Consider the following 26,404-nt stretch of genomic DNA (forward strand, 5'->3'; position numbering starts at 1 on the left):
AAGAAGACATAAAAGTCACTAAAGGTTTCAAAGTTGTCTTTAATCGTCATATTAATAACAATAACATTAATAATAATAATACTAATAGTACTAAATTTGCTAATATGCAAACGCTTAATTAAGGTAACAGTGTTTTGATTTCTTGCTCATATCTCGAAAACAGTTACTCCTATCAACTTTTATCTTTTTACTAAAATTCAAGCTGATAAAGTTTCCTACAAAATAATTATTTGCATTTTTTATGTAGGACTAACCACAAGCGAGATATAAGATTGAAAATAATTAATATTTAAAAAAGAAGTGCTTTAACAGAAAATGTCTTGTGATTTAAAATACACTTAATTTATTAGGTCCAATACTTTATTAGAAAAAAAGGGGGTGACATATAAGTCACTGAAGTCTTCAGAGTCGATTTTAAATGCTGCATTTTCGTCTTCGTCTCAAACATTGAAAACTGAATTACATTTTTGTTCTGAAACGGTAACAGTTTTTACATTGGTTTTTTGCTTATATCTCGAAAACAGTTACTCCTATCAATTTTTATCTTTCTTTCAAAATTAAAGCTGATAACATTTCCTACAAAATAGTTATTTGCATTTTTCTTGTAGGACCAACCATAAGCGAGTTATAAAGTTGGATATAAATAATATTTAACAAAAACTTGCTTAAAAATAAAATGTTTGAAATACTGAAATTAAACTAAATTAATTGTGTCTAACACTTTAGTAGAGAAAAAAGAAAAAGACATAAAAGTCACCAAAGTTTTCAAAATCGTTTTTAGTCGTCATATTAATAACAATAACATTAATAATAATAATACTAATAGTACTAAATCTGCTTATATGCAAGCGCTTTATTAAGGTAACAGTTTTTTGGTTTCTTGCTTATATCTCGAAAACAGTTACTCCTATGAATTTTTGTCTTTTTTTCCAAAATTAAAGCTGATAAAATTTCCTACAAAATAGTTATTTGCATTTTTCTTGTAGGACCAACCATAAGCGAGTTATAGAGTTGGATATAAATAATTTTTAACAAAAATTTGCTTTAAAATAAAATGTTTGAAAAACTGAAATTAAACTAATTTAATTGTGTCTAACACTTTAGTAGAGGAAAAAGGAAAAGACATAAAAGTCACTAAAGGTTTCAGAGTTGTCTTTAGTTGTCATATTAATAACAATAACATTAATAATAATAATACTAATAGTACTAAATTTGCTAATATGCAAACGCTTAATTAAGGTAACAGTGTTTTGGTTTCTTGCTTATATCTCGAAAACAGTTACTCCTATCAATTTTTATCTTTTTACTAAAATTCAAGCTGATAAAATTTCCTATAAAATAGTTATTTGCATTTTTCATGTAGGACTAACCATAAGCGAGATATATGATTGAAAATAATTAATATTTAAAAAAAAAGTGCTTTAACAGAAAATGTCTTGTGATTTAAAATACACTTAATTTATTGGGTCCAATACTTTATTAGAAGAAAAAGAAAGTGACATAAAAGTCACTGAAGTCTTCAGAGTCGTTTTTAAATGCTGCAGTTTCGTCTTCGTCTCAAACATTGAAAACTGAATTATATTTTTGTTCTGAAACGGTAACAGTTTTTACTTTGGTTTTTTGCTTATATCTCGAAAACAGTTACTCCTATCAATTTTTATCTTTCTTTCAAAATTAAAGCTGATAACATTTCCTACAATATAGTTATTTGCATTTTTCTTGTAGGACCAACCATAAGCGAGTTATAAAGTTGGATATAAATAATATTTAACAAAAACTTGCTTAAAAATAAAATGTTTGAAATACTGAAATTAAACTAAATTAATTGTGTCTAACACTTTAGTAGAGGAAAAAGAAGAAGACATAAAAGTCACTAAAGGTTTCAAAGTTGTCTTTAATCGTCATATTAATAACAATAACATTAATAATAATAATACTAATAGTACTAAATTTGCTAATATGCAAACGCTTAATTAAGGTAACAGTGTTTTGATTTCTTGCTCATATCTCGAAAACAGTTACTCCTATCAACTTTTATCTTTTTACTAAAATTCAAGCTGATAAAGTTTCCTACAAAATAATTATTTGCATTTTTTATGTAGGACTAACCATAAGCGAGATATAAGATTGAAAATAATTAATATTTAAAAAAGAAGTGCTTTAACAGAAAATGTCTTGTGATTTAAAATACACTTAATTTATTAGGTCCAATACTTTATTAGAAAAAAAGGGGGTGACATATAAGTCACTGAAGTCTTCAGAGTCGATTTTAAATGCTGCATTTTCGTCTTCGTCTCAAACATTGAAAACTGAATTACATTTTTGTTCTGAAACGGTAACAGTTTTTACATTGGTTTTTTGCTTATATCTCGAAAACAGTTAGTCCTATCAATTTTTATCTTTCTTTCAAAATTAAAGCTGATAACATTTCCTACAAAATAGTTATTTGCATTTTTCTTGTAGGACCAACCATAAGCGAGTTATAAAGTTGGATATAAATAATATTTAACAAAAACTTGCTTAAAAATAAAATGTTTGAAATACTGAAATTAAACTAAATTAATTGTGTCTAACACTTTAGTAGAGAAAAAAGAAAAAGACATAAAAGTCACCAAAGTTTTCAAAATCGTTTTTAGTCGTCATATTAATAACAATAACATTAATAATAATAATACTAATAGTACTAAATCTGCTTATATGCAAGCGCTTTATTAAGGTAACAGTTTTTTGGTTTCTTGCTTATATCTCGAAAACAGTTACTCCTATGAATTTTTGTCTTTTTTTCAAAATTAAAGCTGATAAAATTTCCTACAAAATAGTTATTTGCATTTTTCTTGTAGGACCAACCATAAGCGAGTTATAGAGTTGGATATAAATAATTTTTAACAAAAATTTGCTTTAAAATAAAATGTGTGAAAAACTGAAATTAAACTAATTTAATTGTGTCTAACACTTTAGTAGAGAAAAAAGGAAAAGACATAAATGTCACTAAAGGTTTCAGAGTTGTCTTTAGTTGTCATATTAATAACAATAACATTAATAATAATAATACTAATAGTACTAAATTTGCTAATATGCAAACGCTTAATTAAGGTAACAGTGTTTTGGTTTCTTGCTTATATCTCGAAAACAGTTACTCCTATCAATTTTTATCTTTTTACTAAAATTCAAGCTGATAAAATTTCCTATAAAATAGTTATTTGCATTTTTCATGTAGGACTAACCATAAGCGAGATATATGATTGAAAATAATTAATATTTTAAAAAAAAGTGCTTTAACAGAAAATGTCTTGTGATTTAAAATACACTTAATTTATTGGGTCCAATACTTTATTAGAAGAAAAAGGAAGTGACATAAAAGTCACTGAAGTCTTCAGAGTCGTTTTTAAATGCTGCAGTTTCGTCTTCGTCTCAAACATTGAAAACTGAATTATATTTTTGTTCTGAAACGGTAACAGTTTTTACTTTGGTTTTTTGCTTATATCTCGAAAACAGTTACTCCTATCAATTTTTATCTTTCTTTCAAAATTAAAGCTGATAACATTTCCTACAATATAGTTATTTGCATTTTTCTTGTAGGACCAACCATAAGCGAGTTATAAAGTTGGATATAAATAATATTTAACAAAAACTTGCTTAAAAATAAAATGTTTGAAATACTGAAATTAAACTAAATTAATTGTGTCTAACACTTTAGTAGAGAAAAAAGAAAAAGACATAAAAGTCACCAAAGTCTTCAGAATCGTTTTTAGTCGTCATATTAATAACAATAACATTAATAATAATAATACTAATAGTACTAAATCTGCTTATATGCAAGCGCTTTATTAAGGTAACAGTTTTTTGGTTTCTTGCTTATATCTCGAAAACAGTTACTCCTATGAATTTTTGTCTTTCTTTCAAAATCAAAGCTGATAAAATATTCTACAAAATAGTTATTTGCATTTTTCTTGTAGGACCAACCATAAGCGAGTTATAGAGTTGGATATAGATAATATTTAACAAAAATTTGCTTTAAAATAAAATGTTTGAAAAACTGAAATTAAACTAATTTTACTGTGTCTAACACTTTAGTAGAGAAAAAACGAAAAGACATAAAAATCACTAAAGGTTTCAGAGTTGTCTTTAGTTGTCATATTAATAACAATAACATTAATAATAATAATACTAATAGTTCTAAATTTGCTTATATGCAAACGCTTAATTAAGGTAACAGTGTTTTGGTTTCTTGCTTATATCTCGAAAACAGTTACTCCTATCAATTTTTATTTTTTTACTACAATTCAAGCTGATAAAATTTTCTATAAAATAGTTATTTGCATTTTTCATGTAGGACTAACCATAAGCGAGATATATGATTGAAAATAATTAATATTTAAAAAAAAAGTGCTTTAACAGAAAATGTCTTGTGATTTAAAATACACTTAATTTATTGGGTCCAATACTTTATTAGAAGAAAAAGGAAGTGACATAAAAGTCACTGAAGTCTTCAGAGTCGTTTTTAAATGCTGCAGTTTCGTCTTCGTCTCAAACATTGAAAACTGAATTATATTTTTGTTCTGAAACGGTAACAGTTTTTACTTTGGTTTTTTGCTTATATCTCGAAAACAGTTACTCCTATCAATTTTTATCTTTCTTTCAAAATTAAAGCTGATAACATTTCCTACAAAATAGTTATTTGCATTTTTCTTGTAGGACCAACCATAAGCAAGTTATAAAGTTGGATATAAATAATATTTAACAAAAACTTGCTTAAAAATAAAATGTTTGAAATACTGAAATTAAACTAAATTAATTGTGTCTAACACTTTAGTAGAGAAAAAAGAAAAAGACATAAAAGTCACCAAAGTTTTCAAAATCGTTTTTAGTCGTCATATTAATAACAATAACATTAATAATAATAATACTAATAGTACTAAATTTGCTAATATGCAAACGCTTAATTAAGCTAACAGTGTTTTGGTTTCTTGCTTATATCTCGAAAACAGTTACTCCTATCAATTTTTATCTTTTTACTAAAATTCAAGCTGATAAAATTTCCTATAAAATAGTTATTTGCATTTTTCATGTAGGACTAACCATAAGCGAGATATATGATTGAAAATAATTAATATTTAAAAAAAAAGTGCTTTAACAGAAAATGTCTTGTGATTTAAAATACACTTAATTTATTGGGTCCAATACTTTATTAGAAGAAAAAGGAAGTGACATAAAAGTCACTGAAGTCTTCAGAGTCGTTTTTAAATGCTGCAGTTTCGTCTTCGTCTCAAACATTGAAAACTGAATTATATTTTTGTTCTGAAACGGTAACAGTTTTTACTTTGGTTTTTTGCTTATATCTCGAAAACAGTTACTCCTATCAATTTTTATCTTTCTTTCAAAATTAAAGCTGATAACATTTCCTACAATATAGTTATTTGCATTTTTCTTGTAGGACCAACCATAAGCGAGTTATAAAGTTGGATATAAATAATATTTAACAAAAACTTGCTTAAAAATAAAATGTTTGAAATACTGAAATTAAACTAAATTAATTGTGTCTAACACTTTAGTAGAGAAAAAAGAAAAAGACATAAAAGTCACCAAAGTCTTCAGAATCGTTTTTAGTCGTCATATTAATAACAATAACATTAATAATAATAATACTAATAGTACTAAATCTGCTTATATGCAAGCGCTTTATTAAGGTAACAGTTTTTTGGTTTCTTGCTTATATCTCGAAAACAGTTACTCCTATGAATTTTTGTCTTTCTTTCAAAATCAAAGCTGATAAAATATTCTACAAAATAGTTATTTGCATTTTTCTTGTAGGACCAACCATAAGCGAGTTATAGAGTTGGATATAGATAATATTTAACAAAAATTTGCTTTAAAATAAAATGTTTGAAAAACTGAAATTAAACTAATTTTACTGTGTCTAACACTTTAGTAGAGAAAAAACGAAAAGACATAAAAGTCACTAAAGGTTTCAGAGTTGTCTTTAGTTGTCATATTAATAACAATAACATTAATAATAATAATACTAATAGTTCTAAATTTGCTTATATGCAAACGCTTAATTAAGGTAACAGTGTTTTGGTTTCTTGCTTATATCTCGAAAACAGTTACTCCTATCAATTTTTATTTTTTTACTACAATTCAAGCTGATAAAATTTTCTATAAAATAGTTATTTGCATTTTTCATGTAGGACTAACCATAAGCGAGATATATGATTGAAAATAATTAATATTTAAAAAAAAAGTGCTTTAACAGAAAATGTCTTGTGATTTAAAATACACTTAATTTATTGGGTCCAATACTTTATTAGAAGAAAAAGGAAGTGACATAAAAGTCACTGAAGTCTTCAGAGTCGTTTTTAAATGCTGCAGTTTCGTCTTCGTCTCAAACATTGAAAACTGAATTATATTTTTGTTCTGAAACGGTAACAGTTTTTACTTTGGTTTTTTGCTTATATCTCGAAAACAGTTACTCCTATCAATTTTTATCTTTCTTTCAAAATTAAAGCTGATAACATTTCCTACAAAATAGTTATTTGCATTTTTCTTGTAGGACCAACCATAAGCAAGTTATAAAGTTGGATATAAATAATATTTAACAAAAACTTGCTTAAAAATAAAATGTTTGAAATACTGAAATTAAACTAAATTAATTGTGTCTAACACTTTAGTAGAGAAAAAAGAAAAAGACATAAAAGTCACCAAAGTCTTCAGAATCGTTTTTAGTCGTCATATTAATAACAATAACATTAATAATAATAATACTAATAGTACTAAATCTGCTTATATGCAAGCGCTTTATTAAGGTAACAGTTTTTTGGTTTCTTGCTTATATCTCGAAAACAGTTACTCCTATGAATTTTTGTCTTTCTTTCAAAATCAAAGCTGATAAAATATTCTACAAAATAGTTATTTGCATTTTTCTTGTAGGACCAACCATAAGCGAGTTATAGAGTTGGATATAAATAATATTTAACAAAAATTTGCTTTAAAATAAAATGTTTGAAAAACGGAAATTAAACTAATTTAATTGTGTCTAACACATTAGTAGAGGAAAAAGGAAAAGACATAAAAGTCACTAAAGGTTTCAGAGTTGTCTTTAGTTGTCATATTAATAACAATAACATTAATAATAATAATACTAATAGTACTAAATTTGCTTATATGCAAACGCTTAATTAAGGTAACAGTGTTTTGGTTTCTTGCTTATATCTCGAAAACAGTTACTCCTATCAATTTTTATCTTTTTACTAAAATTCAAGCTGATAAAATTTCCTATAAAATAGTTATTTGCATTTTTCATGTAGGACTAACCATAAGCGAGATATATGATTGAAAATAATTAATATTTAAAAAAAAAGTGCTTTAACAGAAAATGTCTTGTGATTTAAAATACACTTAATTTATTGGGTCCAATACTTTATTAGAAGAAAAAGGAAGTGACATAAAAGTCACTAAAGTCTTCAGAGTCGTTTTTAAATGCTGCAGTTTCGTCTTCGTCTCAAACATTGAAAACTGAATTACATTTTTGTTCAGTAACAGTCACAGTTTTCTTATTGGTTTTTTGCTTATATCTCGAAAACAGTTACTCCTATCAATTTTTATCTTTCTGTCAAAATTAAAGCTGATAAAATTTCCTACAAAATAGTTATTTGCATTTTTCTTGTAGGACCAACCATAAGCGAGTTATAGAGTTGGATATAAATAATATTTAACAAAAACTTGCTTAAAAATAAAATGTTTGAAATACTGAAATTAAACTAAATTAATTGTGTCTAACACTTTAGTGGAGAAAAAAGAAAAAGACATAAAAGTCACCAAAGTCTTCAGAATCGTTTTTAGTCGTCATATTAATAACAATAACATTAATAATAATAATACTAATAGTACTAAATCTGCTTATATGCAAGCGCTTTATTAAGGTAACAGTTTTTTGGTTTCTTGCTTATATCTCGAAAACAGTTACTCCTATGAATTTTTGTCTTTCTTTCAAAATCAAAGCTGATAAAATATTCTACAAAATAGTTATTTGCATTTTTCTTGTAGGACCAACCATAAGCGAGTTATAGAGTTGGATATAAATAATATTTAACAAAAATTTGCTTTAAAATAAAATGTTTGAAAAACGGAAATTAAACTAATTTAATTGTGTCTAACACATTAGTAGAGGAAAAAGGAAAAGACATAAAAGTCACTAAAGGTTTCAGAGTTGTCTTTAGTTGTCATATTAATAACAATAACATTAATAATAATAATACTAATAGTACTAAATTTGCTTATATGCAAACGCTTAATTAAGGTAACAGTGTTTTGGTTTCTTGCTCATATCTCGAAAACAGTTACTCCTATCAACTTTTATCTTTTTACTAAAATTCAAGCTGATAAAATTTCCTACAAAATAATTATTTGCATTTTTTATGTAGGACTAACCATAAGCGAGATATAAGATTGAAAAAATTAATATTTAAAAAAGAAGTGCTTTAACAAAAAATGTCTTGTGATTTAAAATACACTTAATTTATTAGGTCCAATACTTTATTAGAAAAAAAGGGGGTGACATATAAGTCACTGAAGTCTTCAAAGTCGATTTTAAATGCTGCATTTTCGTCTTCGTCTCAAACATTGAAAACTGAATTATATTTTTGTTCTGATACGGTAACAGTTTTTACTTTGGTTTTTTGCTTATATCTCGAAAACAGTTACTCCTATCAATTTTTATCTTTCTTTCAAAATTAAAGCTGATAACATTTCCTACAAAATAGTTATTTGCATTTTTCTTGTAGGACCAACCATAAGCGAGTTATAAAGTTGGATATAAATAATATTTAACAAAAACTTGCTTAAAAATAAAATGTTTGAAATACTGAAATTAAACTAAATTAATTGTGTCTAACACTTTAGTAGAGAAAAAAGAAAAAGACATAAAAGTCACCAAAGTCTTCAGAATCGTTTTTAGTCGTCATATTAATAACAATAACATTAATAATAATAATACTAATAGTACTAAATCTGCTTATATGCAAGCGCTTTATTAAGGTAACAGTTTTTTGGTTTCTTGCTTATATCTTGAAAACAGTTACTCCTATGAATTTTTGTCTTTCTTGTCTTCTTCTTTTTCCTCTACTAAAGTGTTAGACACAATTAAATTAGTTTAATTTCAGTTTTTCAAACATTTTATTTTAAAGCAAATTTTTGTTAAATATTATTTATATCCAACTCTATAACTCGCTTATGGTTGGTCCTACAAGAAAAATGCGAATAACTATTTTGTAGGAAATTTTATCAGCTTTAATTTTGAAAAAAAGATAAAAATTGATAGGAGTAACTGTTTTCGAGATATAAGCAAAAAACCAATAAGAAAACTGTGACTGTTACTGAACAAAAATGTAATTCGGTTTTCAATGTTTGAGACGAAGACGAAACTGCAGCATTTAAAAACGACTCTGAAGACTTCAGTAATTTTTATGTCACTTCCTTTTTTTTCTAATAAAGTATTGGACCCAATAAATTAAGTGTATTTTAAATCACAAGACATTTTCTGTTAAAGCACTTTTTTTTTAAATATTAATTATTTTCAATCATATATCTCGCTTATGGTTAGTCCTACATGAAAAATGCAAATAACTATTTTGTAGGAAATTTTATCAGCTTGAATTTTAGTAAAAAGATAAAAATTGATAGGAGTAACTGTTTTCGAGATATAAGCAAGAAACCAAAACAATGTTACCTTAATTAAGCGTTTGCATATAAGCAAATTTAGTACTATTAGTATTATTATTATTAATGTTATTGTTATTAATATGACAACTAAAGACAACTCTGAAACCTTTAGTGACTTTTATGTCTTTTCCTTTTTTCTCTACTAAAATGTTAGACACAGTTAAATTAGTTTAATTTCAGTTTTTCAAACATTTTATTTTAAAGCAAATTTTTGTTAAATATTATTTATATCCAACTCTATACTCGCTTATGGTTGGTCCTACAAGAAAATGCAAATAACTATTTTGTAGAATATTTTATCAGCTTTAATTTTGAAAGAAAGACAAAAATTCATAGGAGTAACTGTTTTCGAGATATAAGCAAGAAACCAAAAAACTGTTACCTTAATAAAGCGCTTGCATATAAGCAGATTTAGTACTATTAGTATTATTATTATTAATGTTATTGTTATTAATATGACGACTAAAAACGATTCTGAAGACTTTGGTGACTTTTATGTCTTTTTCTTTTTTCTCTACTAAAGTGTTAGACACAATTAATTTAGTTTAATTTCAGTTTTTCAAACATTTTATTTTAAAGCAAATTTTTGTTAAATATTATTTATATCCAACTCTATACTCGCTTATGGTTGGTCCTACAAGAAAAATGCAAATAACTATTTTGTAGGAAATGTTATCAGCTTTAATTTTGAAAAAAAGATAAAAATTGATAGGAGTAACTGTTTTCGAGATATAAGCAAAAAACCAAAGTAAAAACTGTTACCGTTTCAGAACAAAAATGTAATTCAGTTTTCAATGTTTGAGACGAAGACGAAAATGCAGCATTTAAAATCGACCCTGAAGACTTCAGTGACTTATATGTCACCCCCTTTTTTTTTAATAAAGTATTGGACCTAATAAATTAAGTGTATTTTAAATTACAAGACATTTTCTGTTAAAGCACTTCTTTTTTAAATATTAATTATTTTCAATCTTATATCTCGCTTATGGTTAGTCCTACATAAAAAATGCAAATAACTATTTTGTAGGAAATTTTATCAGCTTGAATTTTAGTTAAAAAATAAAAATTTATAGGAGTAACTGTTTTCGAGATATGAGCAAGAAACCAAAACACTGTTACCTTAATTAAGCGTTTGCATATAAGCAAATTTAGTACTATTAGTATTATTATTATTAATGTTATTGTTATTAATATGACGATTAAAGACAACTTTGAAACCTTTAGTGACTTTTACGTCTTCTTCTTTTTCCTCTACTAAAGTGTTAGACACAATTAAATTAGTTTAATTTCAGTTTTTCAAACGTTTTATTTTAAAGCAAATTTTTGTTAAATATTATTTATATCCAACTCTATAACTCGCTTATGGTTGGTCCTACAAGAAAAATGCAAATAACTATTTTGTAGGAAATTTTATCAGCTTTAATTTTGAAAGAAAGATAAAAATTGATAGGAGTAACTGTTTTCGAGATATAAGCAGAAAACCAATAAGAAAACTGTGACTGTTACTGAACAAAAATGTAATTCGGTTTTCAATGTTTGAGACGAAGACGAAACTGCAGCATTTAAAAACGACTCTGAAGACTTCAGTGACTTTTATGTCACTTCCTTTTTCTTCTAATAAAGTATTGGACCCAATAAATTAAGTGTATTTTAAATCACAAGACATTTTCTGTTAAAGCACTTTTTTTTTAAATATTAATTATTTTCAATCATATATCTCGCTTATGGTTAGTCCTACATGAAAAATGCAAATAACTATTTTGTAGGAAATTTTATCAGCTTGAATTTTAGTAAAAAGATAAAAATTGATAGGAGTAACTGTTTTCGAGATATAAGCAAGAAACCAAAAAACTGTTACCTTAATTAAGCGTTTGCATATAAGCAAATTTAGTACTATTAGTATTATTATTATTAATGTTATTGTTATTAATATGACAACTAAAGACAACTCTGAAACCTTTAGTGACTTTTATGTCTTTTCCTTTTTTCTCTACTAAAGTGTTAGACACAGTTAAATTAGTTTAATTTCCGTTTTTCAAACATTTTATTTTAAAGCAAATTTTTGTTAAATATTATTTATATCCAACTCTATAACTCGCTTATGGTTGGTCCTACAAGAAAAATGCAAATAACTATTTTGTAGGAAATGTTATCAGCTTTAATTTTGAAAGAAAGATAAAAATTGATAGGAGTAACTGTTTTCGAGATATAAGCAAAAAACCAAAGTAAAAACTGTTACCGTTTCAGAACAAAAATGTAATTCAGTTTTCAATGTTTGAGACGAAGACGAAAATGCAGCATTTAAAATCGACCCTGAAGACTTCAGTGACTTATATGTCACCCCCTTTTTTTTTTTAATAAAGTATTGGACCTAATAACCTAAGTGTATTTTAAATTACAAGACATTTTCTGTTAAAGCACTTCTTTTTTAAATATTAATTATTTTCAATCTTATATCTCGCTTATGGTTAGTCCTACATAAAAAATGCAAATAACTATTTTGTAGGAAATTTTATCAGCTTGAATTTTAGTTAAAAAATAAAAATTTATAGGAGTAACTGTTTTCGAGATATGAGCAAGAAACCAAAACACTGTTACCTTAATTAAGCGTTTGCATATAAGCAAATTTAGTACTATTAGTATTATTATTATTAATGTTATTGTTATTAATATGACGATTAAAGACAACTTTAAAACCTTTAGTGACTTTTATGTCTTCTTCTTTTTCCTCTACTAAAGTGTTAGACACAATTAAATTAGTTTAATTTCAGTTTTTCAAACATTTTATTTTAAAGCCAATTTTTGTTAAATATTATTTATATCCAACTCTATAACTCGCTTATGGTTGGTCCTACAAGAAAAATGCAAATAACTATTTTGTAGGAAATTTTATCAGCTTTAATTTTGACAGAAAGATAAAAATTGATAGGAGTAACTGTTTTCGAGATATAAGCAAAAAACCAAAGTAAAAACTGTTACCGTTTCAGAACAAAAATGTAATTCAGTTTTCAATGTTTGAGACGAAGACGAAAATGCAGCATTTAAAATCGACCCTGAAGACTTCAGTGACTTATATGTCACCCCCTTTTTTTTTAATAAAGTATTGGACCCAATAAATTAAGTGTATTTTAAATCACAAGACATTTTCTGTTAAAGCACTTTTTTTTTAAATATTAATTATTTTCAATCATATATCTCGCTTATGGTTAGTCCTACATGAAAAATGCAAATAACTATTTTGTAGGAAATTTTATCAGCTTGAATTTTAGTAAAAAGAGAAAAAAATTGATAGGAGTAACTGTTTTCGAGATATAAGCAAGAAACCAAAAAACTGTTACCTTAATTAAGCGTTTGCATATAAGCAAATTTAGTACTATTAGTATTATTATTATTAATGTTATTGTTATTAATATGACAACTATAGACAACTCTGAAACCTTTAGTGACTTTTATGTCTTTTCCTTTTTTCTCTACTAAAGTGTTAGACACAGTTAAATTAGTTTAATTTCCGTTTTTCAAACATTTTATTTTAAAGCAAATTTTTGTTAAATATTATTTATATCCAACTCTATAACTCGCTTATGGTTGGTCCTACAAGAAAAATGCAAATAACTATTTTGTAGAATATTTTATCAGCTTTAATTTTGAAAAAAAGACAAAAATTCATAGGAGTAACTGTTTTCGAGATATAAGCAAGAAACCAAAAAACTGTTACCTTAATAAAGCGCTTGCATATAAGCAGATTTAGTACTATTAGTATTATTATTATTAATGTTATTGTTATTAATATGACGACTTAAAACGATTCTGAAGACTTTGGTGACTTTTATGTCTTTTTCTTTTTTCTCTACTAAAGTGTTAGACACAATTAATTTAGTTTAATTTCAGTATTTCAAACATTTTATTTTTAAGCAAGTTTTTTTTAAATATTATTTATATCCAACTTTATAACTCGCTTATGGTTGGTCTTACAAGAAAAATGCAAATAACTATTTTGTAGGAAATGTTATCAGCTTTAATTTTAAAAGAAAGATAAAAATTGATAGGAGTAACTGTTTTCGAGATATAAGCAAAAAACCAAAGTAAAAACTGTTACCGTTTCAAAACAAAAATGTAATTCAGTTTTCAATGTTTGAGACGAAGACGAAAATGCAGCATTTAAAATCGACTCTGAAGACTTCAGTGACTTATATGTCACCCCCTTTTTTTTTTAATAAAGTATTGGACCTAATAAATTAAGTGTATTTTAAATCACAAGACATTTTCTGTTAAAGCACTTCTTTTTTAAATATTAATTATTTTCAATCTTATATCTCGCTTATGGTTAGTCCTACATAAAAAATGCAAATAACTATTTTGTAGGAAATTTTATCAGCTTGAATTTTAGTAAAAAGATAAAAATTGATAGGAGTAACTGTTTTCGAGATATGAGCAAGAAACCAAAACACTGTTACCTTAATTAAGCGTTTGCATATAAGCAAATTTAGTACTATTAGTATTATTATTATTAATGTTATTGTTATTAATATGACGATTAAAGACAACTTTAAAACCTTTAGTGACTTTTATGTCTTCTTCTTTTTCCTCTACTAAAGTGTTAGACACAATTAAATTAGTTTAATTTCAGTTTTTCAAACATTTTATTTTAAAGCAAATTTTTGTTAAATATTATTTATATCCAACTCTATAACTCGCTTATGGTTGGTCCTACAAGAAAAATGCAAATAACTATTTTGTAGGAAATTTTATCAGCTTTAATTTTGACAGAAAGATAAAAATTCATAGGAGTAACTGTTTTCGAGATATAAGCAAGAAACCAAAAAACTGTTACCTTAATAAAGCGCTTGCATATAAGCAGATTTAGTACTATTAGTATTATTATTATTAATGTTATTGTTATTAATATGACGACTAAAAACGATTCTGAAGACTTTGGTGACTTTTATGTCTTTTTCTTTTTTCTCTACTAAAGTGTTAGACACAATTAATTTAGTTTAATTTCAGTATTTCAAACATTTTATTTTTAAGCAAGTTTTTGTTAAATATTATTTATATCCAACTTTATAACTCGCTTATGGTTGGTCTTACAAGAAAAATGCAAATAACTATTTTGTAGGAAATGTTATCAGCTTTAATTTTGAAAGAAAGATAAAAATTGATAGGAGTAACTGTTTTCGAGATATAAGCAAAAAACCAAAGTAAAAACTGTTACCGTTTCAGAACAAAAATGTAATTCAGTTTTCAATGTTTGAGACGAAGACGAAAATGCAGCATTTAAAATCGACTCTGAAGACTTCAGTGACTTATATGTCACCCCCTTTATTTTTTAATAAAGTATTGGACCTAATAAATTAAGTGTATTTTAAATCACAAGACATTTTCTGTTAAAGCACTTCTTTTTTAAATTTTAATTATTTTCATTCTTATATCTCGCTTATGGTTAGTCCTACATAAAAAATGCAAATAACTATTTTGTAGGAAATTTTATCAGCTTGAATTTTAGTAAAAAGATAAAAATTGATAGGAGTAACTGTTTTCGAGATATGAGCAAGAAACCAAAACACTGTTACCTTAATTAAGCGTTTGCATATAAGCAAATTTAGTACTATTAGTATTATTATTATTAATGTTATTGTTATTAATATGACGATTAAAGACAACTTTGAAACCTTTAGTGACTTTTATGTCTTCTTCTTTTTCCTCTACGAAAGTGTTAGACACAATTAAATTAGTTTAATTTCAATTTTTCAAACATTTTATTTTAAAGCAAATTTTTGTTAAATATTATTTATATCCAACTCTATAACTCGCTTATGGTTGGTCCTACAAGAAAAATGCAAATAACTATTTTGTAGGAACTTTTATCAGCTTTAATTTTGACAGAAAGATAAAAATTCATAGGAGTAACTGTTTTCGAGATATAAGCAAGAAACCAAAAAACTGTTACCTTAATAAAGCGCTTGCATATAAGCAGATTTAGTACTATTAGTATTATTATTATTAATGTTATTGTTATTAATATGACGACTAAAAACGATTCTGAAGACTTTGGTGACTTTTATGTCTTTTTCTTTTTTCTCTACTAAAGTGTTAGACACAATTAATTTAGTTTAATTTCAGTATTTCAAACATTTTATTTTTAAGCAAGTTTTTGTTAAATATTATTTATATCCAACTTTATAACTCGCTTATGGTTGGTCTTACAAGAAAAATGCAAATAACTATTTTGTAGGAAATGTTATCAGCTTTAATTTTGAAAGAAAGATAAAAATTGATAGGAGTAACTGTTTTCGAGATATAAGCAAAAAACCAAAGTAAAAACTGTTACCGTTTCAGAACAAAAATGTAATTCAGTTTTCAATGTTTGAGACGAAGACGAAAATGCAGCATTTAAAATCGACTCTGAAGACTTCAGTGACTTATATGTCACCCCCTTTTTTTTTTAATAAAGTATTGGACCTAATAAATTAAGTGTATTTTAAATCACAAGACATTTTCTGTTAAAGCACTTCTTTTTTAAATTTTAATTATTTTCAATCTTATATCTCGCTTATGGTTAGTCCTACATAAAAAATGCAAATAACTATTTTGTAGGAAATTTTATCAGCTTGAATTTTAGTAAAAAGATAAAAATTGATAGGAGTAACTGTTTTCGAGATATGAGCAAGAAACCAAAACACTGTTACCTTAATTAAGCGTTTGCATATAAGCAAATTTAGTACTATTAGTATTATTATTAATAATGTTATTGTTATTAATATGACAACTAAAGACAACTCTGAAACCTTTAGTGACTTTTATGTCTTTTCCTTTTTCCTCTACTAAAGTGTTAGACACAATTAATTTAGTTTAATTTCAGTATTTCAAACATTTTATTTTTAAGCAAGTTTTTGTTAAATATTATTTATATCCAACTTTATAACTCGCTTATGGTTGGTCCCACAAGAAAAATGCAAATAACTATTTTGTAGGAAATGTTATCAGCTTTAATTTTGAAAGAAAGATAAAAATTGATAGGAGTAACTGTTTTCGAGATATGAGCAAGAAACCAAAACACTGTTACCTTAATTAAGGGTTTGCATATAAGCAAATTTAGTACTATTAGTATTATTATAATTAATGTTATTGTTATTAATATGACGATTAAAGACAACTTTGAAACCTTTAGTGACTTTTATGTTTTCTTCTTTTTCCTCTACTAAAGTGTTAGACACAATTAAATTAGTTTAATTTCAGTTTTTCAAACATTTTATTTTAAAGCAAATTTTTGTTAAATATTATTTATATCCAACTTTATAACTCGCTTATGGTTGATCCTACAAGAAAAATGCAAATATCTATTTTGTAGGAAATTTTATCAGCTTTAATTTTGACAGAGAGATAAAAATTGATAGGAGTAACTGTTTTCGAGATATAAGCAAAAAACCAATAAGAAAACTGTGACTGTTACTGAACAAAAATGTAATTCAGTTTTCAATGTTTGAGACGAAGACGAAACTGCAGCATTTAAAAACGACTCTGAAGACTTCAGTGACTTTTATGTCACTTCCTTTTTCTTCTAATAAAGTATTGGACCCAATAAATTAAGTGTATTTTAAATCACAAGACATTTTCTGTTAAAGCACTTTTTTTTAAATATTAATTATTTTCAATCATATATCTCGCTTATGGTTAGTCCTACATGAAAAATGCAAATAACTATTTTATAGGAAATTTTATCAGCTTGAATTTTAGTAAAAAGATAAAAATTGATAGGAGTAACTGTTTTCGAGATATAAGCAAGAAACCAAAACACTGTTACCTTAATTAAGCGTTTGCATATAAGCAAATTTAGTACTATTAGTATTATTATTAATAATGTTATTGTTATTAATATGACAACTAAAGACAACTCTGAAACCTTTAGTGACTTTTATGTCTTTTCCTTTTTCCTCTACTAAAGTGTTAGACACAATTAAATTAGTTTAATTTCAGTTTTTCAAACATTTTATTTTAAAGCAAATTTTTGTTAAAAATTATTTATATCCAACTCTATAACTCGCTTATGGTTGGTCCTACATGAAAAGTGCAAATAACTATTTTGTAGGAAATTTTATCAGCTTTAATTTTGAAAAAAAGACAAAAATTCTTAGGAGTAACTGTTTTCGAGATATAAGCAAGAAACCAAAAAACTGTTACCTTAATAAAGCGCTTGCATATAAGCAGATTTAGTACTATTAGTATTATTATTATTAATGTTATTGTTATTAATATGACGACTAAAAACGATTCTGAAGACTTTGGTGACTTTTATGTCTTTTTCTTTTTTCTCTACTAAAGTGTTAGACACAATTAATTTAGTTTAATTTCAGTATTTCAAAAATTTTATTTTTAAGCAAGTTTTTGTTAAATATTATTTATATCCAACTTTATAACTCGCTTATGGTTGGTCCTACAAGAAAAATGCAAATAACTATTTTGTAGGAAATGTTATCAGCTTTAATTTTGAAAGAAAAATAAAAATTGATAGGAGTAACTGTTTTCGAGATATAAGCAAAAAACCAATGTAAAAACTGTTACCGTTTCAGAACAAAAATGTAATTCAGTTTTCAATGTTTGAGACGAAGACGAAAATGCAGCATTTAAAATCGACTCTGAAGACTTCAGTAACTTATATGTCACCCCCTTTTTTTCTAATAAAGTATTGGACCTAATAAATTAAGTGTATTTTAAATCACAAGACATTTTCTGTTAAAGCACTTCTTTTTTAAATATTAATTATTTTCAATCTTATATCTCGCTTATGGTTAGTCCTACACAAAAAATGCAAATAATTATTTTGTAGGAAATTTTATCAGCTTGAATTTTAGTAAAAAGATAAAAGTTGATAGGAGTAACTGTTTTCGAGATATGAGCAAGAAACCAAAACACTGTTACCTTGATTAAGCGTTTGCATATTAGCAAATTTAGTACTATTAGTATTATTATTATTAATGTTATTGTTATTAATATGACGATTAAAGACAACTTTGAAACCTTTAGTGACTTTTATGTCTTCTTCTTTTTCCTCTACTAAAGTGTTAGACACAATTAAATTAGTTTAATTTCAGTTTTTCAAACATTTTATTTTAAAGCAAATTTTTGTTAAATATTATTTATGTCCAACTCTATAACTCGCTTATGGTTGGTCCTACAAGAAAAATGCAAATAACTATTTTGTAGGAAATGTTATCAGCTTTAATTTTGACAGAAAGATAAAAATTGATAGGAGTAACTGTTTTCGAGATATAAGCAAAAAACCAATAAGAAAACTGTGACTGTTACTGAACAAAAATGTAATTCAGTTTTCAATGTTTGAGACGAAGACGAAACTGCAGCATTTAAAAACGACTCTGAAGACTTCAGTGACTTTTATGTTACTTCCTTTTTCGTCTAATAAAGTATTGGACCCAATAAATTAAGTGTATTTTAAATCACAAGACATTTTCTGTTAAAGAACTTCATTTTTAAATATTAATTATTTTCAATCATATATCTCGCTTATGGTTAGTCCTATATGAAAAATGCAAATAACTATTTTGTAGGAAATTTTATCAGCTTTAATTTTGAAAGAAAGACAAAAATTCATAGGAGTAACTGTTTTCGAGATATAAGCAAAAAACCAAAAAACTGTTACCTTAATAAAGCGCTTGCATATAAGCAGATTTAGTACTATTAGTATTATTATTATTAATGTTATTGTTATTAATATGAAGACTAAAAACGATTCTGAAGACTTTGGTGACTTTTATGTCTTCTTCTTTTTTCTCTACTAAAGTGTTAGACACAATTAATTTAGTTTAATTTCAGTTTTTCAAACATTTTATTTTTAAGCAAGTTTTTGTTAAATATTATTTATATCCAACTTTATAACTCGCTTATGGTTGGTCCTACAAGAAAAATGCAAATAACTATTTTGTAGAAAATGTTATCAGCTTTAATTTTGAAAGAAAGATAAAAATTGATAGGAGTAACTGATTTCGAGATATAAGCAAAAAACCAAAGTAAAAACTGTTACCGTTTCAGAACAAAAATGTAATTCAGTTTTCAATGTTTGAGACGAAGACGAAAATGCAGCATTTAAAATCGACTCTGAAGACTTCAGTGACTTATATGTCACCCCCTTTTTTTTTAATAAAGTATTGGACCTAATAAATTAAGTGTATTTTAAATCACAAGACATTTTCTGTTAAAGCACTTCTTTTTTAAATATTAATTATTTTCAATCTTATATCTCGCTTATGGTTAGTCCTATATGAAAAATGCAAATAACTATTTTGTAGGAAATTTTATCAGCTTTAATTTTGAAAGAAAGATAAAAATTGATAGGAGTAACTGTTTTCGAGATATAAGCAAAAAACAAAAAAACTGTTACCTTAAGTAAGCGCTTGCATATAAGCAAATTTAGTACTACTAGTATTGTTATTATAAATGTTATTGTTATTAATATGACGACTAAAGACAACTCTAAGACTTTAGTGACTTTTATGTCTCCTCCTTTTTCCTCTACTAAAGTGTTAGACACAATTAATTTAGTTTAATTTCAGTTTTTCAAACATTTTATTTTAAAGCAAATTTTTGTTAAATATTAAAAACTATAAAATGGGTTAGATTGCCTAAAAACACAGATCACACATGATCTTTTGCATAGAAATGAAAAAACGCTCATGTAACACACAAAATAAGCTCCATTTTTCCTTATTAAAAGTATTATTATTATTATTACTTATGTTACTATTACTATTATTATTATTATTATTATTATTATTATTATTATTATTATTATTATTATTATTATTATTATTACTATTATTATTATTATTATTATTATTATTATTATTATTATTATTATTATTATTAATTTTATTATTATTAAAAACTGATTATAACTTTTGTATAGTAAATGTTTTTATACCAGTTTTAAAATGAGATATTAATTTTAGACAATTTGTTGCCTAAAAACACAGATCACAGATGATTTCTTGCATAGAAATGAGAAAACGCTCATATAACACACAAAATAAGCTTCATTTTTGCTTAGAAAACTAAGCTTACTTTTATTACTATTATTATTTTCATTATTATTATTATTAATATTATTATTATTATTACTATTATTATTATTATTATTATTATTATTATTATTATTATTATTATTATTATTATTATTATTATTATTATTATTATTATTGTTATTATTATTATTATTAAAAACTTATATTAAACAGACAGAAAACGTCGTATTCTGACACAAAAAAACGAATTACGTTATAGACTTGACGAGATCGGCGTATCTCGGACTCTTATAGGACTCTTATAGGGTCAAAAAGTATCAGTTTGGATTAAAACAAATTATTTTTGTTGAGTCTCAGTCTGAATTGTTTATCAGTTCAAACAAAAACGGCTTATTTTAGACGATCTTTTGCTTTGAACAAGAAAACTTACATAGAACAGATTAAAAACGTATTAATCTGGCATAAAAGAGCAATTTATGTATCACTTCGGATAAAGGCAGCTAATCCTATTCGTTTTATTGCTTAAAATAGACAAAATTGTTAATAAATCTAACAAAAACGCTGTATTCTAGCACAAAATACTAATTACATTATAGTTTCGACGAGAATAGCTTATTTGGAATGATTCTATGCTTCCAAACGAGTAAATTTTTATTAAACAGATGCCAAACATCATGTTTTGTCCTATAAAGACATTTTATATTGCAGTTTGTATTAAAACAAAATATTTTCGTTGATTCTTTGTTAGAAGCAGCAAACCTAACATTAAAGAATCTGAAAACTTTGTATTCGGACACAAACCACCGAATTTTGTATCAGTTTAGACAAAAACGGTTGATTTTCGACAATATTTTGCTTTGAACAAGAAAACTTATATCAAACTGACTAAAAACGTATTATTTTAGCACAAAACAAAAGATTTGCGTTATAGTCTTAACGAGAGCTGTTAATTTCAAACGGTTCTATGCTTTGAAACGAGTAAACTTTCACTGTACAGAGGAAAAACATCTTATTTCGCCTTTTAAAAACGATTCATGCCACAGTTTGGATAAAAACCAATTATTTTCGTTAATTCATTGTTACAAACATGAAACCTTACATCAAAGTAACTGAAAACCCCTTATTCAGGCACAGAAATTCGAATTACGTTTCAGTCTGAACAAAAACTGCTTACTTTAGACGATCCTTTGTTTTGAATACAAAAACTTACATTAAAAAGATTAAAAACGTCTTATTCTGGCTGAAAACTGCAAATTATATATTACTCTAGATAAAAGCAATTTTTCCTGATTACTCCTTTACTTAGAATAGAGTAAACTTGTATAAAACTTAATAAAAGCTTTAAATTTCGTCTCAAAGAAATAATTTACGTTATAGTTTTGACCAGCACTGTTTATTTCAAACGATTTTATGATTCGAAACTAATGAACTTTTATGGGGCAGATGCAAAACCACATATTACAATATAAAGCGTTGTTTTAAAGCAAATTATTACCTTTTGCAACAAGAAATTTCACGTCAAAGAAACTGAAAACATCGTATCCATGCACAAATATCGAATTACGTATCAGTTTAGGCAAATACAGCTTATTTTAAACGATTCCTTGCTATAAACAAGAAAAATTTTATCAAACATATTGAAAATGTCTTATTCTCGAAAATAAGAGCAAATTATGTATCAGTTTTAACAAAAGCGGATTACTCTGTTTGATTCTATGCTTAGGGTAGAGTAAACTACTATAAAACGTAATGAAAACTCTATATTCAAGCTCGAAAGAACAAATTACGTTATAGTTTTGACAAAAAAAAATTATTTCGGACGACTACATATTTCGAAGTAAGCAAACTTTAATTGAACAAGTGCAAAAGCTAATACTTTGCTTTAAAATAACGATTTATGTGGTAATATGGTATTTTGCATCTGTCCTATAAAAGTTTACTCGTTTCGCTCCATTGAATCATTCGAAATAAATTATTTTGACACAACAACGAAAATAATTTTTTTGTTTAAACTGTAACATGTCGTTTTTATAAAACGAACTAAGACGTTTGGCATCTGTTTAGTGAAAGTTTTCTCGTTTGGGGGCATAAAATCGTTTGAAATTAACAGTTCTGGTCAAAACTATAACGTAAATTATTTCTTTGAGACGAAATTTAAAGTTTTCATTAAGCTTTATACAAGTTTGCTCTATTCTAAGCAAAGGAGTAATCAGGATAAACTGCTTTTATCCAAAGTAATACATAATTTGCAGTTTTGAGCCAGAATAAGACGTTTTTAATCTTTTTAATGTAAGTTTTCGTGTTCAAAAGAAAGAATCGTCTAAAATAAGCAATTTGTGTCCAGACTGAAACGTAATTTGATTTTCTGGGCCTGAATAAGAGGTTTTCAGTTTCTTTGATGTAAGGTTTCTTGTTTGTAACAATAAATAAACGAAAATCATTGGTTTTAATCCAAACTGTGACATAAATCGTTTTTTAAAGGCGAAATCAGACGTTTTGCCTCTGTTCAGTGAAAGTATACTGGTTTCAAAGCATAGAATCGTTTGAAATTAACAGTTCTCGTCAAGACTATAACGCAAATCTTTAAAGTGATACAAAGAAATAATTTACGTAATAGTTTTGACCAGAACTGTTAATTTCAAACGATTTTATGCCCCCAAACGAGAAAACTTTCACTAAGCAGATGCCAAACGTCTTAGTTCGTTTTATAAAAGCGACTTATGTTACAGTTTAAACAAAAACAAATTATTTGTGTTGTTGTTGTGTCAAAATAATTTATTTCTAATGATTCAATGGAGCGAAACGGGTAAACTTTTATAGGACAGATGCAAAATACCATATTACCACATAAATCATTATTTTAAAGCAAAGTATTAGCTTTTTGCACATGTTCAATTAAAGTTTGCTTACTTCGAAGTATGTAATCGTCCGAAATATTTTTTTTTGTCAAAACTATAACGTAATTTGTTCTTTTGAGCCCGAATATAGAGTTTTCATTACGTTTTATAGTAGTTTACTCTACTCTAAGCATAGAATCAAACAGAGTAATCCGCTTTTGTTAAAACTGATACATAATTTGCTCTTATTTTCGAGAATAAGACGTTTTCAATATGCTTGATAAAATTTTTCTTGTTTATAGCAAGGAATCGTTTAAAATAAGCTGTATTTGCCTAAACTAATACGTAATTAGATATTTATGTATGGATACGAAGTTTTCAGTTTCTTTAACGTGAAATTTCTTGTTGCAAAAGGTAATACTTTGCTTTAAAACAACGCTTTATATGGTAATATGTGGTTTTGCATCTGCCCCATAAAAGTTCATTAGTTTCGAATCATAATTTCGTTTGAAATAAACAGTGCTGGTCAAAACTATAACGTAAATTATTTCTTTGAGACGAAATTTAAAGTTTTCATTAAGTTTTATACAAGTTTACTCTATTCTAAGTAAAGGAGTAATCAGGATAAATTGCTTTTATCTAGAGTAATATATAATTTGCAGTTTTCAGCCAGAATAAAACGTTTTTAATCTTTTTAATGTAAGTTTTTGTGTTCAAAACAAAGGATCGTCTAAAATAAGCAGTTTTTGTCCAGACTGAAACGTAATTCGAATTTCTGTGCCTAAATAAGGGGTTTTCAGTTTCTTTGATGTAAGGTTTCTTGTTTGTAACAATGAATTAACAAAAATAATTGGTTTTTATCCAAACTGTGGCATGAATCAGCTTTAAGACTATAACGCAAATCTTTTGTTTTGTGCTAAAATAAGACGTTTTTAGTCAGTTTGATATAAGCTTTCTTGTTCAAAGCAAAATATTGTCAAAAATCAACCGTTTTTGTCTAAACTGAAACAAAATTCGGTGGTTTGTGTCCGAATACAAAGTTTTCAGATTCTTTAATGTTAGGTTTGCTGCTTCTAACAAAGAATCAACGAAAATATTTTGTTTTAATACAAACTGCAATATAAAATGTCTTTATAGGACAAAACATGATGTTTGGCATCTGTTTATTAAAAATTTACTCGTTTGGAAGAATAGAATCATTCCAAATAAGCTATTCTCGTCGAAACTATAATGTAATTAGTATTTTGTGCTAGAATACAGCGCTTTTGTTAGATTTATTAACAATTTTGTCTATTTTAAGCAATGAAACGAATAGGATTAGCTGCCTTTATCCAAAGTGATACATAAATTGCTCTTTTATGCCAGATTAATACGTTTTTAGTCTGTTCGATGTAAGTTTTTTTGTTCAAAGCAAAAGATCGTCTAAAGTAAGCCGTTTTTGTTTGAACTGATGAACAGTTCAGACTGAGAGTCAACAAAAATAATTTGTTTTAATCCAAACTGATAATTTTTGACCCTATAAGAGTCCTATAAGAGTCCGAGATACGCCGTTCTCGTCAAGTCTATAACGTAATTCGTTATTTTGTGTCAGAATACGACGTTTTCTGTCTGTTTAATATAAGTTTTTAATAATAATAATAATAATAACAATAATAATAATAGTAATAACAAAAATAATAATAATAATAATAATAATAATAATAATAATAATAATAATAATAATAATAATAATAATAATAATAAAAATAATAATACAAATAAAAGTAAGCTTAGTTTTTCTAAGCAAAAATGATGCTTATTTTGTGTGTTATATGAGCGTTTTCTCAATTCTATGCAAGAGATCATCTGTGATCTGTGTTTTTAGGCAAGAAATTGAATAAAATTAATAACTCATTTTAAAACTGGTATAAAAACATTTACTATACAAAAGTTAATAATAATAATAATAATAATAATAATAATAATAATAGTAATTATAATAATAATAATAATAATAATAATAATAATAATAATAATAATAATAATAATAATAATAATAATAATAATAATAATAATGATAATAATACTTATAATAATGAATTTCTTTCTAAATTAAAGCTTAGTTTTTCTAAGCAAAAATGATGCTTATTTTGTGTGTTATATGAGCGTTTTCTCATTTCTATGCAAGAGATCATCTGTGAGCTGTGTTTTTAGGCAAGAAATTGAATAAAATTAATAACTCATTTTAAAACTGGTATAAAAACATTTACCATACAAAAGTTAATAATAATAATAATAATAATAATAATAATAATAATAATAATAATTATTATTATTATAAAAATAATAATAGAAATAAAAGTAAGCTTAGTTTTCTAAGCAAAAATGAACCTTATTTTGTGTGTTATATGAGCGCTTTCTCATTTCTATGCAAGAAATCATCTGTGATCTGTATTTTTAGGCAAGAAATTGTCTAAAATTAATAACTCATTTTAAAACTGGTATTAAAACATTTACTATACAAAAGTTAATAATAATAATAATAATAATAATAATAATAATAATAATAGTAATAATAATAATAATAATAATAATAGTAATAATAATAATAATAATAATAATAATAATAATAATAATAGTAATAAAAGAAATAATAATAATAATAATAATAATAATAATAATAATGATAATAATACTTATAATAATGAATTTCTTTATAAATTAAAGCTTAGTTTTTCTAAGCAAAAATGATGCTTATTTTGTGTGTTATATGAGCGTTTTCTCATTTCTATGCAAGAGATCATCTGTGATCTGTGTTTTTAGGCAAGAAATTGAATA

This window comes from Tribolium castaneum, chromosome 5 (genome assembly GCF_031307605.1).
Source record: "Tribolium castaneum strain GA2 chromosome 5, icTriCast1.1, whole genome shotgun sequence".
In the NCBI taxonomy this organism is placed as follows: Eukaryota; Metazoa; Arthropoda; class Insecta; order Coleoptera; family Tenebrionidae; genus Tribolium; species Tribolium castaneum.